Raw genomic sequence first — 18,864 nt, 5'->3', positions numbered from 1 at the left:
TACGATTTTCCGAAACTACCTTAATCCTACAATCAAAGAGTAACCTTAATTCCAAATTTCAGGTTTCCAGCTATATCTGTTTACCCAAATCCATGTTGTACTAAATTTAGTACCATTTAGTACTTTTCGTACACATAAGTACGAATTTCCAAAACTATTTCCTTATATCAACACCACCACCCACCCTTGACTCCCATACCAAATTCCAAGATTCTAGCTGTATCCATTCAAAATATACAATTGGTACACTTGTAGTTCGAATTTCAAAAAACCCTTTGGTACACCTTTGTAGGTCTCCATCAGTTACCCTCATTCCAAATTTCAAAATTCTAGCTCTTACCGTTTGCCTGATACAAAGGGTACCATATTTAGTACCATTTAGTGCTTTTCGTACACATAAGTACGATTTTCGTTTTCAACAGTAGTCTGAATTCCAAATGTCAGGTTTCCAGCTCTATCCGTTCACCCAAATACAAATTGTACTAAATTTAGTAACATTTAGTACTTTTCGTACGAGTGCGTATTCCCCAAAACATTTCCGTTTTTAAACAACACTTTTCAACCTTGTTTTCCATACCAAATTTCAAGATTCTAGCTATACCCGATCAAAATATACAATTGGTACGAAATTTGGTAATTTTTAGTACACTTAGACGTCGAATTTCCAAGAACCCTTTGGTACATCTTTCTAACTTTCCATCAGTGACCCTCATACAAAATTTCAGAATTCTAGCTCATCCCGTTTGCCTAGTACAAAGGGTACCATATTTAGTACCTTTTAGTACTATTCGTACACTTCTAGGACGAATTTCCAAAAACCCAGCCTTATCTCACCCCTACACACCAAAAGCAACCTACACTTAAAATTTCAACTTTCTAGCTTCAGCGGTTTCATGGGCGTAGATGAGACTGATGTTAAAAAACTTTGCTTTTATACGGATTGTGGCAATTCTCTCATCAACCGGAGTGAAGCTGGGTACGACATTTTTAGGCCTCCGATTTACCGAAATCCAACACCTAGCTCATGTTTCGTTTCATGACAGCTATAATACAGTCCGTATAGTTTGTGATTGTTATCGCACTTCCTATAGGGCGATAATATCAGCTTTGTACTTACCAAGTACATCCACTAGTGTGCAAACTGCACCTGCTCTGTAGAGAGTCCTCAAATTCCAGGTGCAGATTCGCAGATTAAGGTCCTTAAAACGTTTGCGGGGGTCCTCAACTTTACGGTGATTTGTTTTTCTTCATTTTCTTTGTTTTTTCCTAGTAGACGGTGTTTTTACGGGGTGAGTTACTAGCCCAACCCAAGTTTTTAACGTTCTTCACTACATTTAACGGATGTAACCACGGGGAAGTCAGTGTCCCTTGAGATAAAAGAGGGACCAAGATAAATTCTGGGCGTTGATATGTTAGGGCCGGTCAGGACCGTTGCTTGGTATCATTCATCCCCTACGTTACCTTTAGAATACCACACTTTGTAATATCTCTCCATTGGATTCTGGGCCTTTGGGTATATCCTTAAAGGCTCATTATTCACCAAACCATTTTATGGAAGTGGTATTATAAGCTTGTTTTGCAAAACGTTTGGATGCCGTAGGGGATGAAAAATACCAAGCAAAAATAAAGTAGTTATATGCGTCTGGTTCTAAAACCTTGACATACACAAGGCCTCGAGAGTGAACCTAGATAAGATAACCGGAAAACAGATCGATCATATTGTGATAGATGGAAGACAATCTACCCGTGTGTTAGATATCCGATCGATTCTTCCTTCTGATAAAGCTAACCTGGAATATGATACAGATCGCGTTCTGAGAATCTGGAATGAGCATTCCATCAAGCTTTTGTTATTGAATATGGGCGGCAATGAAGATACCCCAAAATTAATCCCAAACGACGGCACTGAGTGTTTACCACCTAGCCAGAGTAAGGTGAAGAAAACGATATTTCGGCAGAAAAACAATTTGGCAAGCCAACTGTTCAAGACCGGTGGCGACATACTAATAATGAGTATGTATCAATTGATTAGCAAAATTTGGGTGGAGGAATTATATTTACAATCCTATACTGTCACTTTTAAGACTGTTGTCTTAGTGTGCAGGAGAAATATTAAATAAATAAAACAAGTAAGCAAAGGCTATAGTCGGATGGAGCCGACCATGTTATACGCTACACCAAAACCTCTAGGAATTAGCTATGTGCAACCGCTTTGGACGTTGAATGTCCGGTAAGATTCCCAGGGCTGGCCACATAAAATTTTCAGCGGTGGCCTAATACCCCATTGTAATGCTGCCGATATTTCCTGAGTATTTCAGCTATGAGAAACTTCTCTACAAGTGGCAACTTAGGACACGCCTTTCGGATTCGGCGATAAAAAATGTGTCACATATCAATGACATAACATTTATCCATTGGTATAAGATAAGCCTCCCTTGTCTAAACTGGGATAGTTGTGGAACAATTATATAAATTATACATTTCTAAACAATATGCCAAAATTGGAAAATTCACATTGATTGTGGCTTTATTGAAAATCTATCGCCCTCACATATGCTTGGTAATGCACGCAGTTTTGTGATTTTCAGGGCATTTCGAAAATAGTTCATTGTGGTTATATACATATTTTTACCGATAGAAATAACTAATAATGAATAGAAATTCAAATAATTTGGATGCACACAAATGTATAAATCCCAAAATTATTCATATTCAATTACACACCAAATAAGATAGTAAAAGTCATATACCCTCAGCATCTGACCAAAAAAGAAACAAACACAATAATTATGCCGTATAAAAATATATATTTTGTATTTTGTATGTATCGTAATGTAAGGCTATACAAAATCAATTGTAGTAAGCTAACTTCTGATTTTTGAAAAAGTTTGGGAATTATTTTTTTGAAATTTTGGACCATTATCTCTGGAAGTATGGACTGACTCCGGAAAAATTGTACCATTGCAATAGGTACCGTGATAAGACCGTTCTCAAACTGCACTTTTCCCAAATTTTTTTATAGGAGGTACTCGAAGGACCTGATACATTACTGGATGAAATAATAGGATGTGCAAAGTTTGGACCAATCAGAAAATTCCCTTGAGAGTTATCTTGCGGATTCGCCATTTTAGTTAGTTTTCTTGCTTGTTGTTCAGGGTTTGGACCTTTTCGGCCATAATTTCTGGAGGTATGGACTTACCATTGCAATTATACCATCGTAAAAGGGGCCGCCAGGACAATCTGCTGAAAAAATCAGAACGATTCGATAGGACTCTTAAATTTCACTATTCCAAATTTTGTGTGGGAGGTACTCGAAGGTGTGGACCGATATAGTCTTACCCGATCTATATCTGGAAAGAATAATATATGGAAAATTTGTACCAAATCAATTTCGCACTTCAACAGTTTTCGTTTACACAATTTTTCAGAAAATATTTGAACTCTTGTGGGGGAGTTGCCCGAAGAAGTAAACCGATATAGCCCATATTCAAAATTAAACTAAGTTTGGGCAAAAACTAAGTTTGGTTCGAATCGGTAAATCCGTTCGGTAGTTATCGTGCGCACCAGCCAGATAGACAGTAAGAGAGACAGATGAACGGACAGGGCTAAATCGACAACAAAATTGTTTGAAACGAATTTCGTCCAAACATACTTGGGGTCTAAAACCATTTTTTCGATCGGCACATATTTGGTCGTATTTTGAATATTTTGTATTAACCTAACGGCTGAGGGTTATAAAATAGGTGGCGAAGCGACCCCATGCTGCAATATTTGTATAAAAATTCAATTGGACAACTGAACTGAAAATTTCTCTGTCATGATTGAGACAGTTTGTAGTATGAGAGGAAATTATGGTTCTCTACACAAAACCCATTATATGTTTTGCAGTATACCCGTTATCTACCAAACTCATTATTGCAATTTGCATCAGGGGAAATATCAGTATTTAATTTTCCATTTGTAGGCTACGTTGCCGGTATATGCCATCCAGGAATAAAAATATGGACCAAAAATAAAATTTCTATACTTTTCATACAAAAGTAATGGTCCATTTCGCCCGCTAAATAATATCGGATCATCTTCCAAAATTGAAGGCATCTTCTTCGACCTAAACCCTTACCTCGTGAAAAATTTCGTGACTATTGAGCTATAATTGCAGCCTCTATTGTGCTTATAATTACACTACAAGCAAAAAACTGGATATATTAGGCTGTAACTCTGTTATCTGACCGCGTAAATTAACATAATTGGCATCAATGGAAAGGTCAAGAAATCGTCTTCCAAGTTAAGCTTACTTGCCAGCAATGTCTCTTCCAGGAATAAAGATATAAGCTGTATATTAAAAATTTTCACAAATTTCACACAAAGTTTTCTAAATATTATCTGGTCGCCATCTCAAATTGCAAGTTTCTTCTTTATCATATTCTCTTACCTTATTTAAAATTTCGAGGCGATCAGACTATTATTGCGACCTACAGAGCCGCTACAAAGTCGGATAAAAATTATGTTTTTGGTTGATTTCACCCGCTAAATATTTCACGATCATCACCAATTAAAATAGCGATCTATTCTGATGTGAAACCGACATCCATACCAAATTTCGTGACGATCGGTCCATAATTGCGGCCTGGAGTTTGATTACAATTTATAATGGACAGACGGACACACGGATGGACGGACACACATCTCAAAATCGCTTTATCTCGCCGAGATATGAAGATTGGTATACCACAGTGGGGGTCTCCGACGAATATTTCGCGGTGTTACATGAATTTTTTCCAAAACAAACTTATAATACCCTTTCCAAATAATGGTGTAGTGTATAAAAATAAAATGTGCCAAATCAAAATTAATGCATACCCAACGATTGGAACCTCAGTCTGCTATGTCCCGGGCACAAGAAAGGATACAACACGGTTTGTGTCAACTACGAGTACAGAGGCATGAGCCTCCTACCTATCGCATATAAAATGCTGTATGGTCAATCAAATAATCGGGTAATACAAATGGGTTTACAGACCTGGGAAATGTACAGTAGGCCAAATATTCGCTCTAGGGCAAATCCTAGCGAAAAATAGATCGAAGCATATCACCTATTTGTCGACTATAAAGCCGCCTTCGATTACTCAATAAGATCCTAAGATACGAACATGCAGAAGATCAGCAGTTAAAATCAGGGTTGCGGAATCGAGTCATTTTTGATACGACACCAACTCCAGAGTCGACTCCGAGGATAATTTGCTCTACCATTCAAAATGAATAAAATATATACAACTTCTAATATTTTTATTATTTTATTATATGCTGAGTTTCGTCCTATGGTGTTATTTAGAAAGAACACTTATTCCGGTGGTTTTTTTTTTTGTCATAATTTGTTATTCATCTTGAACATTCACCCTAAAGGAGTAATTATGTATAATTAGATTGTCATGGAAACTAGAATTTGTTTGCAAAAAGTTTGTAATCAAAATAGAGATGACTCATCTTAAAAATAGTTTATTGATAAATATAAAAGAAAAATTACCCGCATTCGGAGTCGAGATATTTTTTTCGACTTAAACTCCGACTCCAGTAAAATTGCTGGACTCCTACTCGTAGATTCCGGCTCCGACTCCGAAACCCTTGTCAAAACAGGAAAAGCCCTTTCAATACCAAACGAGATTTCAGACAAGGTGATAGTCGTCGTGTGACCTATTTAACATATTTAAGAGATGCAAATGTGCACACCAGCAATGATAAACTAGTAAGGAAAGGATCAAAGTCGGGTGGGCCGAGTATATAACACACGACACCACAACGATTTCAATATAATTTCGCGAAATTTTTCTGCATCAAATTACGTCACATTTTCCAAATTTTCGATTCACTTTGGTAGTTTTGTTCAGTTGTGTGTTTACTTTGTAAAGTAGGTCAGTAAATTTAAAAACAACAAATTGTTTTTTTTTTTTTTTTAATAGGTGCAGTTAAAATTGATTTACTTTCGGGAAACGCAGAGAAGACTAGTTTCTTTTATTAATTTTCTCGTTTAGAGTTAAGCTTGATGATCGAAAATTTTTTGCACGTGAAAAAGGAAAGTCAAGGTCTCCAAAGTCACCAAATTACGTGACCTGGTTTCGCTATTAGTTATGTAGCTCTTCAGACGTATCGACTGTGGGATGGCAACATTTTTCTCCCAGTTTCGTCCTACGCCTCTTGAACTCATCGGTTCTTTGTATTGACACAAAGAACTCTTGCCCAATTTTATGACGATTCGAGCTCAAGAATAAATGCGCCTGTTATGCGTCTCCACATTGCAGAGAGTTGTTTAATGTAGTGGCTGTATCGATTTTTACACAATATTGTTTATTGTCATCACTTTCAAGGCAAACGAAAAAGAGTATACAGTCGAAATCGCTTATAACGTCGTCGTTTATAGCGACTATCGATTATAGCGTCCGATTTTGGTCGGTCCCTTGACCGACGTTATAAGCGAGTTCGACTGTATTGTGGAGCGAGTGAACTATACATACATTTATATGGCAGTTCGTGTTCAATAATATAAAAAAAGCATGGCAATCGGATGTTTTACGGAAGAAATTGACAGAAACATGTATACATATTCGATTTTTGAATTTTTCTCTTTCTGTGTAACAATTGATAATTTCTCCCATTTTTACCCATTTTCGTAGTGGTTTTTGGCCTTAGTCAGTAGAGATTTGTGGTTTTTTGGTTTTTAACACAACTTTTCTGTAACGATTTTTACCTCGGAACAGTTGGCATCCCTGTTGATAGTTTGTCGGTAATAACAACAACCTATCATCCACACAGAGCACGTGCCTTTTTTAGATTCTATTTGACGGTTTTGTTGAGATGTGTGTTTACTTATTAGCTTTGTTCCAGAACTAAAATTTTTTACAATTTTTACGACTTTTACACATTTTACCCGAAAACCCGTTGCCGTACAAACTTTTTGTCAAAAAATTTTCCAACCAAATTTCTTCACACATTTCATATTTGATGATGCTATGTCTATCCCTAAAATGAACAAATTACAAACCATGGCACCCAAAAAAGTGGAAAACAAAATAAAAACAAGTAAGAGACGGACATTGTCGGAAAGAGCCGACCATATGATACCCTAGTCTACTACCCTTTCAACAGGATGTTCAAAAGGTTACACGAAAGTCTGTCTCTTTGTCTGAAACTTCGTTTATTGTAGAGTTCTCCTTCCAATACCTTTGACCCTATGGGCATTCGCATGGATTCTTGGAATCGACAAAACAGAAACGTCAAATATATGCCATTTTTTTTTGATCAATGCCAAGCAAATGCTCCTCCATTTCGAAGTGCTTCACAGTTTGGCCTTTAAATAAGGGTAACTTACATTCAGGATTCTACGAAAACAATTATGTGCGAGTAGTTCAGTAATGATTGATGTTCCACAAAATTGTTTAAACATCATTTACAAATGTGCATACTTAAGATGTTGGTAAGTAAACAACAACAAATTGAAAAGTGTAACAGCTTTGTAGCACATCTGCAATACGCTACAAATAACAGAATGATGACGACAACTTTGTTACACTTCGATTCTGTTTAAAGGAGAACAAACCAAAGCAAACAAAAACATCAAACGTCAAAATCATAACCTTGGCATATTCCTAAGCAGTTCAACATTAAAAACATATCAAAAATCGAGCATAAATACAAGTTTTTATTTACGTTGAAGTATTTTTCTATTTAGACATTTCGAAGCGTTCGTACATTTATGACTACATCAAGAACAAGCAAAATGTCATCAAAAATAATCATCCGACAAAGAACGACATGCCGCCGTTGCACTTTCTAAAAGCAATCTGTCATAAGTGCGGATCTAATGCTGTGGTGGTATCAAATGTTTTATTTCCATTTAACTATTATTTGAAAGTAATTAAAGGTGACAGCTTAAAAGTGATCATAAATTAAGTCTGCATGCTTCGGTAATACAAGAACAACAATAACAGCAGAACTTTACATTTATGCATATATGTATGTACATATATTTATATTTGTACGATGTATGTTTTTTTAAACAAACACTTACATACATACTCGACTATAAACTAAGTCATGCCATATGTCATTTTGATGCTGAAAACAATATCGATTGTAATGACGATGACAGATTATGATGTCAACGTTGTGATTTCATCAAAGTGATTGAAATTCAAAATAGAATCAATCGAATCAAAACAACTAAAGGCTTTACCAGAAAAAGGCGTATCAATGTTTTTATGCTTCAATTTAATATCAATATTCCAAGAATAGAATATTTGCATCTATTATTTTGCGTACATGTGTCAAACATTTTTTAGCCGCTCCTTCTTAAAATTGGGCTTTGTAAATATTTCTATCTTATTCTTAAGAGTTTTTATTCAATGAACCAAGTCGGTCTACTTTATAGGTGGGATTCTTGGACTGTCAATATAAGGGTAATGAGAGAATTGAATAAGCAACGTTCTTTAACATCAGTCTCATCTGTGCCCATGTTCCAACTGAAGAAAAATATGAACAGATCAAGGATATATTCTACGAGCCATATGAGCGCTGCCCTGGTCATGACATAACAGGTGAGCAAAGGCTATAGTCGGGACGGGGCCGACTATATCCTACACCACTACCCTTGTGCATAAGATTTATCATAATTTTATCATTTAGAGTCATGTGGTATAAATAAGAGGAGCAGGGGTATTTGTCATTAAGACAATACTTCTACATACTAAAATTGGCATAACTTAGTATATTTTGCAATATCCCGGATGTTTTACCATAAAAGCCATCACAGCTATTCGCAGTGGAAATAAAACTCCACAAATTAGAAATAGGGATATCTGAGAGTCTTGTCTATAACTCAAGTATTTGACCACTTTGGTAACACAATTGGGATTAATATAAACCACAATTGTTCTTCTGTTGAAATGCACCTTACCAAAGCTGGTTTAATCGTCATTACTAGACATCGGATTTTGCATATTTATACCCGACACCACTATGTGGAAAGGGTATTATAAGTTTGTTTTGATAAAAATTCATGTAACACCGCGAAATATTAGTCGAAGACCCCCAATGTATACCAATCTTCATATCTCGGCGAGATAAAGCGATTTTGAGATGTGTGTCCGTCTGTCCATTATAAATTGTAATCAAACTCCAGGCCGAATAGATCGCTATTCTAATTGGTAAAGATCGTGAAATATTTAGCGGGTGAAATGGACCAAAAACATAATTTTGTGTATGCTTTGTAGGTCGCAATAATAGTCAGATCCCCTCGAAATTTTAAATAAGGTAAGAGTATATGACAAAGAAGTAGCTTGCAATTGACCAAAACTTTTGTGTGAAAATTGTGAAAAATTTTAGTATACAGCTTATATCTTTATTCCTGGAAGAGACATTCCGGACAAGTAAGCTATACTTGGAAGAGGAACGCTTGACCTTTCTGTTGATGTCAATTGTGTTGCTGTACATGATAAGATAACAGAGTTACAGCCTAATATACCCTGTTATTTGTTTGCAGTGTAATGATAAACACGCTAGAGGTCGCTATTATAGTTCAATAATGACGAAATTTTGCATGAGGTGAAGAAGAGGCCTACAATTTTTCTTACGACGACGACTTTTGTCTTTAAGAAACGGATAATGACATGGAACGTGAGAAATCTCTCCGAACCATCTAGACTACAACAAGTATTTCGGGAGATGATCAACTATAAACTGCATATTCTTAGTTTGAGTGTGGTACGATGGTTAAATAGTGGGACCGCCAAATTGTCTACTGGACACAAATTCCTCTATTGTGGAAATAATGAGAACCGAATATACGGAGTTGGGCTCATCCTAACACCGCTAGCCAGCAAGTGTCTGATCAGCTACCAACCAATTTCAGATCGCATAATCGTAGCAAGATTCAATTCATGGGTTCGGAAAATCGCCATAATTCAATGCTATGCGCCCACTGAACCGGATGACGTTTCAGCAAAGTACGATTTTACTCGCAGCTCGATGCTACCATGAGCTCAATTCCATGTGGAGATATACAAATTGTAATTGGCGATTGCAATGCAAAAGTTTTTGAAACAACAACACCAACATCGAAGCGGTTATGGGACCAAATGGCCTAGGCAACACCAGAAACGAGAACGGAGACAGGCTGGTTGACTTCTGTGCAATACATAGTGTTTTCATTGATAGCGACCATCAGCTACTAGTTGGAACTCTCAGACTACGACCTGCTGCTATCAAAAAGAAAAAGGCAACTTCCAAATATAATATAGCCAGATTGCAGAACCATGCCACGTCGGAAGCATACAACTCAGCCTTGAGATTAAACATTGGTGATGGAAACAAACGAAGTGACATCATGGGAATCTATTGCACAGACATGTAAACAAAGTGCCCAAACCGTCCTTGGATAAGCTGTAGAACGCACGAAACCATGGATAAGCGTCCTGGCAGATCATCACCGCCATATTTATTGTTCGTCGATTTTGAACGAACTTTTGACACTGTATCCCGTGAGGCACTATGGGATATTCTCTCTCTAAATGGAATCCTCGACAAAATGATCCGCGAGTTATGCAGTAACGCAACCAGCTATGTAGGCTTCAATGACGAAGAAAGCGTACCATTTGCAACAACTTCGGCTGTAAGACAAGGATGTATACTCTCGCCGACGCTATTCCCCATAATGCTTGACTACGTTATGCACCAAACAAACAGCGATGCACCATGTGGCACCCAATGGAACCTCAACAGCGGCCTAAATGACATTGATTACGCTGATGACATCTGCCTAATGGCACACCGCTTTGTGAACATTCAAGCAACTTTAAACAGGCTTGTAGTGAATGCATCACACATAGGTCTTAAAATAAATATCGGAAAGACAAAAATTATACGAATTAAAAGTAATGTAACGTCGTCTTTGACTGTAAACGAAATTGTCATTGAAAACATCGACAACTTTAGCTACCTTGGAAGCATAATATCAGCGCATGGTGGATCCGAAGAGGATGTATGTGCCTGCATCAACAAAGCAAGAGTAGCCTTCCAGGTGCTGCATAAAGTTTGGGAATCCAACAACATAAGTCGTAAAACCAAACTGCGAATTTTTGATAGCAGCGTAAAATCTGTGTTGCTCTATGGTTTTACAACGTGGAGAATAACACAAGTAAATATGAAGAAGCTGCAAACTTTCGTAAACAGATGTCTAAGTCGTATATTCCGCATTTATTGGCCAAACACTATAATCACAAATGATCTGCTTGAACGTACAAATAACATATCTGTGGAAAAAGAAATAAAGAAGCAAAGATGAACTTGGATAGGCCATGTTCTCAGAAGACTTGATGATGACATAGCCAAATCTGCATTGCAATGGAATCCCCAAGGCCATCGCAGACCGGGACGACCACGCACGTCTTGGATAAGAAGTGTTATACATGAATATGAAGCCCTCAACAAGACATGGAACCAAGTTAAAACCATCGCTAATGATCGCAGAAGATGGAGAGATTTCGTAATCGCCCTATGTTCAACCTGAACCTTTTGTTGTATATATTTATTTACTTTTGTGGGTAGATATACATATGAAACAAAAATAAAGGACATATATAAGAAATAACAACACTTTATGTTTGCTAATGTTGTGTGGGATTAAAATAATTAACACAGGACAATGTGTGTCCAAACCCAAGCGAGAACAGTGTTTCAGCGATTGCTAAACCTTTCAAATGATAGCGACAATTTTATGCTTGTGATGTATAACATTAATGAGATAAAACATTTTCCATCAGTTGATGTTACCCAAATCAACTTTCAAACATGATTACATATTATTATGATTTAAGGAGATTAATCATCAATCAATACCTTCTACATAACAAAAAAAGCTATTATTGCATCCTTCTTCTTCTATTGAACAATATCATATTAAGTTGCGAAACAAATGTAGGAAAGTCATTTGACATTTATTAAAAGTTGCCTTTCAATTTTCGTTTTTCTATTGCTAAGGGAAAAGTTAAGAAACAAAGAAGACCTTTTTCATATGCATGTCGGGTAGAGTATTGGCTGGAGAAGGGTTGGACATTTGATATAGTTTTGACATATTAAAATAAACTCGAAATCGTGTCTTCCATTTTGTTCCCATACTTAACTTGTTTCTTCTGAAGATGATACCAAACATCTTCAGCCTCAAACAGGATTGTGTTTGTGGTTGATACTTGAGGGCTATTACCAAATAATAACAACAAATATGAGGTTGTAGTAGCACTTGTATGAAAAAAGTCGTGCACCGTCAACAAACATTGTTGTTTTAAAGACCAAGCAGAGCTCATGTTCATGATCACCAACCAAAAGAAGGCAAAAATAGCAGCCAGCATATTTTCATCGTTTGTCCCACAGACAAAATATTTAAGGCATTCTTGAAAATATTGTTCACATTGTACAAACATGTGAAAATGTATAAAGAATTGCAAGAAATCTCTGATCGCACACTGGGGTCAACGTAAAGGAATGTTTAATATAATTTTAAATTAAAAAGTTCAAAGTTCGTTAAATTCAATTCGATGGTGGTTAATTTTTTTGCTAAACTTGATCAATTTTGTTATTACTATTTAATTTATTTTTTGTTTCTTGTTTGAGCAAGCTTATTAAAATTTTGAGTTCACATTAACCTTACGTCCTGACACGTTATTGAAGAGTGTTTTCGAAATTTATACTTAGAAACGGAATATATTCGATTACAAAGTTAAAAAAAATTAAACAACCATTTAGGTAAGTTTCAATAATTAACATTGTATTACAAAGTTCGGAAGTGGAAGGTATTGAAAGCCTAATATTTTTTAGTTCACATTGCATTTACTACTACTCAGCTAATATTTGTCCAAATTCGGAAAAAATCTCTGCACAACTTTTCGATTCTTATTCCGAATTTCTACCAGAAATATGTGGAAAAGTTGTGTAAAAGTGCCCACATTTTAATGCATTCAAGTAGTGTAGAACCTACTTCACTGCTGCCAACAATTCCAGGGCATTCACTATAGCTAGAGATGGTTTTTACCGGGTATTTCCCCGGTAAATACCCACACGGTGGGTAAATACCGGGTAAATACCCATTTGTGGGTATTTATTTGGGTATTTACTACCCAGCAAAAAGTTTGCATCCACGGAAGCAGTTAAATCACTGGTGCAAGTGTTACGAAGTGCTTCTTTTTCTATGAATTCCTCAGTGAATTTTACAAGGGAGCGCGCAGAAAGGAAGCACTCCATTTTGCTTCCGCAGCACTCAGTTAGGAAGCACTCCATTTTGCTTCCGCAGCACGCAGCTAGGAAGCACTCCATTTTTAAAATTTTTACCACTTTTACGAGTTTTGCGTTCCCGTACACAAAATTTGTATGAAAATCGTTTACGACTTTTACCACTTTGTAAAGTACGGGAACAGGCCATTAATAAGACATTTTAATTTTATTCTTATAGGCCGTTTATATATAACAAGGTTAACCCAGTGGGTCTGGGTTTCAAATGTCATTTCCATTGTATATACTTCAAACAAATCCTCATAAAGAAGGTTAACCCTGCAAAAAACTATAATATAAACGCCGTATTACTTTAATTTTATTTGTTGAATGAAAATTGAATTTTTTATCGTTTATACATAAAAGTGCTTGTTGGATGTAATCCAAATGTGAGGAAAAGGATTGCCTTTTTCATTAGTCCACTGGAAGCGCATCCATTCATGTAATGAAATCCTCACTCCAACTTGCACCACTTCCATTTTTTTTTGCTGGGTATATTGAATCGCTAATACAAAATCTTAGACCCTATTTCCGGGTTTAGGTTATGAAATCGATTCAAAATGCATAGTTTTACAATACTTTAAACAAGTGGGTAAATACTTGGGTAAATACCCGAGTATTTACCCAAGTGTTGGGTAAAAACTCATTAACTGCCGAACTACTCGACGTAGGCTGACAAAATTTGGCTCAAATCTTTCTTATGTCAAAAGAACTTCTGGTACTGAACATGGGGTCTCTGGGTCCATGTTTTGATATAGCCCCCATATATCCCGATTTAAGGTATTTTTTTACTTATTAGCCTCATTGTACAATCATATTGGCTGAAATTTGGCACAGTGAGTTCTCAATATGTAGAAGATATCCTTGCAAAAATTTGTCAACATAGGTCCACGTTTTCTAATAGCCCCCATATAAGGGTACCCCGATTTCGAGTATTTACCCAAATGTTGGGTAAAAACTCTTTAACTGCCGAACCATTTGACGTAGGCTAACAAAATTTGGCTCAAATCTTTCTTATGTCAAAAGAATGTCTAGCATTGAAAATGGGGTCTCTGGGTCCATGTTTTGATATAGCCCCCATATAACCGTACCTCCCGATTTAAGGTATTTTTTGTACATTTGGCTCATTGTACAATCATAGTTGCTGAAATTTGGCACAGTGAGTTCTCAATATGTAGAAAATATCCTTGCAAAAATTTGTCAACATAGGTCCACGTTTTCTAATAGCCCCCATATAAGGGTACCCCGATTTCGAGTATTTACCCAAATGTTGGGTAAAAACTCTTTAACTGCCGAACCACTTGACGTAGGCTGACAAAACTTGGCATAAATCTTTCTTATGTCAAAAGAACTTTTGGTACTGAACATGGGGTCTCTGGGTCCATGTTTTGATATAGCCCCCATATAACCGTACCTCCCGATTTAAGGTATTTTTTATTTATTAGCATCATTGTACAATCATATTGGCTGAAATTTGGCACAGTGAGTTCCAATTGAAAATGGGGTCTCTGGGTCCATGTTTTGATATAGCCCCCATATAACCGTACCTCCCGATTTAAGGTATTTTTTGTACATTTGGCTCATTGTACAATCATAGTTGCTGAAATTTGGCACAGTGAGTTCTCAATATGTAGAAAATATCCTTGCAAAAATTTGTCAACATAGGTCCACGTTTTCTAATAGCCCCCATATAAGGGTACCCCGATTTCGAGTATTTACCCAAATGTTGGGTAAAAACTCTTTAACTGCCGAACCACTTGACGTAGGCTGACAAAATTTGGATCAAATCTTTCTTATGTCAAAAGAACTTTTGGTACTGAACATGGGGTCTCTGGGTCCATGTTTTGATATAGCCCCCATATAACCGTACCTCCCGATTTAAGGTATTTTTTATTTATTAGCATCATTGTACAATCATATTGGCTGAAATTTGGCACAGTGAGTTCTCAATATGTAGAAAATATCCTTGCAAAAATTTATCAACATAGGTCCACGTTTTCTAATAGCCACCATATAAGGGTACCCCGATTTCGAGTATTTACCCAAATTTTGGGTAAAAACTCTTTAACTACCGAACCATTTGACGTAGGCTGACAAAATTTGGCTCAAATCTTTCTTATGTCAAAAGAACTTCTGGTACTGAACATGGTGTCTCTGGGTCCATGTTTTGATATAGCCCCCATATAGCCGTACTTCCCGATTTAAGGTTTTTTTTCATCTATTAGCCACATTTTACAACCAAATTGGCTGTAATTTGGCACAGTGAGTCCTCTAGGAGTATAATATATCCTTGCACATATTTGTCAACGTAGGTCCACGTTTTCATGTAGCCCCCATATAAGGGTACCCCGATTTCGAGTATTTACCCAAATGTGGGTAAAAACTCATTAACTGTCAAACCACTTGACGTTGGCTGACAAAATTTGGCTCAAAACTTTCTTATATTAATAGTATTAAAGGTATTGAAAATGGAATACTCGAAATCGGGGTATTGAAAAGGTATTGAAAATGGAATACTCGAAATCGGGGTACCCTTATATGGGGGCTACAGGAAAACGTGGACCTACGTTGACAAATATGTACAAGGATATATAATACTTCTTGAGGACTCACTGTGCCAAATTACAGCCAAGTTGGTTGTAAAATTCGGCTAATAGATGAAAAATACCTTAAATCGGGAGGTTCGGCTATATGGGAGTTATACCAAAACATGGACTCAGGGACTCCATTTTCAATACCTTTAATACTATTGATATAAGAAAGTTTTTAGCCAAATTTTGTGAGCCTACGCCAATGGTTCGGCAGATAAAGAGTTTTTACCCAATATTTGGGTAAATACTTGAAATGGGGGTACCCATACATGGGGGCTATAAGGAAGCGTGGACCTACGTTGACAAATGTTTGCAGGGATATTTTATAATCATTGAGGACTCACTGTGCCAAATTACAGCCAATTTGATTGTAAAATGTGGCTAATAGATGAAAAAACCTTAAATCGGGAGGTACGGCTATATGGGGGCTATACCAAAACATGGACCCAGGGACTCCATTTTCAATACGTTTAATACTATTGGTATAAGAAAGTTTTGAGCCAAGTTTTGTCAGCTTACATCAAGTGGTTCGGCAGTTAAAGAGTTTTTACCCAAAATTTGGGTAAATACTCGGAATCGGGGTACCCTTATATGGGGGCTATTAGAAAACGTGGACCTATGTTGACAAGTTTTTGCAAGGGTATTTTCTACATATTGAGAACTCACTATGCCAAATTTCAGCCGATATGATTGTACAATGAGGGTACTAGGTAAAAAATACCTTAATTCGGGAGGTACGGATATATAGGGGCTATATCAAAACATGGACCCAGAGACCCCATGTTCAGTACCAAAAGTTCTTTTGACATAAGTAAGATTTATGCCAAGTTTTGTCAGCCTACGTCAAGTGGTTCGGCAGTTAAAGAGTTTTTACCCAACATTTGGGTAAATACTCCAAATCGGGGTACCCTTATATGGGGGCTATTAGAAAACGTGGACCTATGTTGACAAATTTTTGCAAGGATATTTTCTACATATTGAGAACTCACTGTGCCAAATTTCAGCCACTATGATTGTACAATGAGCCAAATGTACAAAAAATACCTTAAATCGGGAGGTACGGTTATATGGGGGCTATATCAAAACATGGACCCAGAGACCCCATTTTCAATGCTAGATATTCTCTTGACATAAGTAAGATTTATGCCAAGTTTTGTCAGCCTACGTCAAGTGGTTCGGCAGTTAATGAGTTTTTACCCAACACTTGGGTAAATACTCGGGTATTTACCCAAGTATTTACCCACTTGTTTTAAGTATTGAAAAACTATCCATTTTGAATCGATTTCATAACCTAAACCCAGAAATAGGGTCTAAGATGTTGTATTAGCGATTCAATATAGTAAATACCCAAATAAATACCCACAAATGGGTATTTACCCGGTATTTACCCAATTTACCGGGTATTTACCCATTGGGTATTTACCCACTGTCCATCTCTAACTATAGCGAAGATCTCAGCTTGAAAGGCACTACATTTGTTGTCCAATTTATACGCATGGTATGAATGAACATACGAGGGGCACTAAAAACATGAACAATAATGGACAGCCCACAGTTATATACAACTGTGTATAATGTCCCCAGTTTTTGCCTATTGTGTTCTTGCAGGAGTTTTCTGAGTTTCTCTGAGTTTTTTTTCATCTAATCTGCTGGTGAAGAATTACTTCAAGGAACTTGTCCTCCAGAGAAGGACTTCACTCCACTCCGTTTAAAACAGAAATCATCAATCTTTCTCCTTCTGGTAGAAAGTACAACCTCTGTTTTTGTCGGATTTACGCTTACACCCTTCCGATGAGCTCAATACGAGAACTTTACCACCATCTGCATTAATTCGGATAAGGCAAATGACATGTGCCGCTAATGATATTGACTACGTCATTAGCGTAGGCAACAATTTTCGTTCCGACCCGATCATAGTCTCTGAGTATCGCGTCTATCACCAGTAGCCATAACAAAGGTGACATCATACCTCCCTGGGTTGGACCCCTGTTAACAGACTTCATAATAGAATTCATACCTAGTTGTGAGTTAGCGAATGCATTGTGTATTGACTCGAATTTGTCATGACTAAAAGTCCCATCTATGTCTAGGAACGCAGCTAGTGTAAAATTCGAGTCGTACATATTCTTCTTGATGTGACCGACTACATCATGTAGATCTGCTACTAATATAAACGTGTTGCGCTTTACATATTAGATTAGTATTTAGATTCAATCTTATTTCTAGGTCTAATAGCATTTCCAGGCCGAAAGGCTAATTGGTCTGTAGTCTTTGGGTAAAGAGTGTCTTGGTTTCCAGACTTTCCACAGACTCGTTATGTGCGATAACAACAGACCGACCCCATTTATCTAGATACGCAAAATGCCACATCGCCGGACTGATTCCACGCGGGCCGTATAATTTATAAGGCTGCAATCTGTTGATCGGCTATAGAATCTGAGGGTACTGATTAACTTGTTGACATTATTCACCTCCTTTTCTGTGCAGGTTGGACATCCAAGTGAGTGTTTGCCAGTAAGTCCAGTATGTCAAGACCTTAGTTACATCATGATACATCGATTCGCTTAGTATTCCCTATTGATTTAGGTCCCTTCAAGAGAATCTTTCGCAATATGTATGCGAAATTAACTCCCTCTACCGAGTCGCAGAAATTTCCCCAAGAGTTCCTTTTAACTTTCTTGACCTCGCTTTTGTAGTTATTAAAACTCACCTTCTATAAGTCCTTATCCGTAAATAGCTTAGTTTTCTTGGCTCTATTAAATACTCTTGTGCTACTTCTTCTAAGACTAGCGAGATTCTTGTTCCAGCGGACAGGAATTCTCATACCAATACTGGTGGCATTATTCACTGCACTATCAACTGCTTCAAAAGAGGAGAAATTGAATGTTGAAATTGACCTGCTATTAGTGTTTTAAATTTGTGCCAATCAGTTCACAATTTTTTCACCGCTAATAGAGACTTA

The sequence above is a fragment of the Musca autumnalis genome, unplaced genomic scaffold (genome assembly GCF_047663935.1).
Source record: "Musca autumnalis isolate F117 unplaced genomic scaffold, ASM4766393v1 scaffold_5, whole genome shotgun sequence".
Taxonomy (NCBI): domain Eukaryota; kingdom Metazoa; phylum Arthropoda; class Insecta; order Diptera; family Muscidae; genus Musca; species Musca autumnalis.
The sequence above is the reverse complement of the archived record's forward strand: the minus strand, read 5'-3'. Positions refer to the sequence as shown.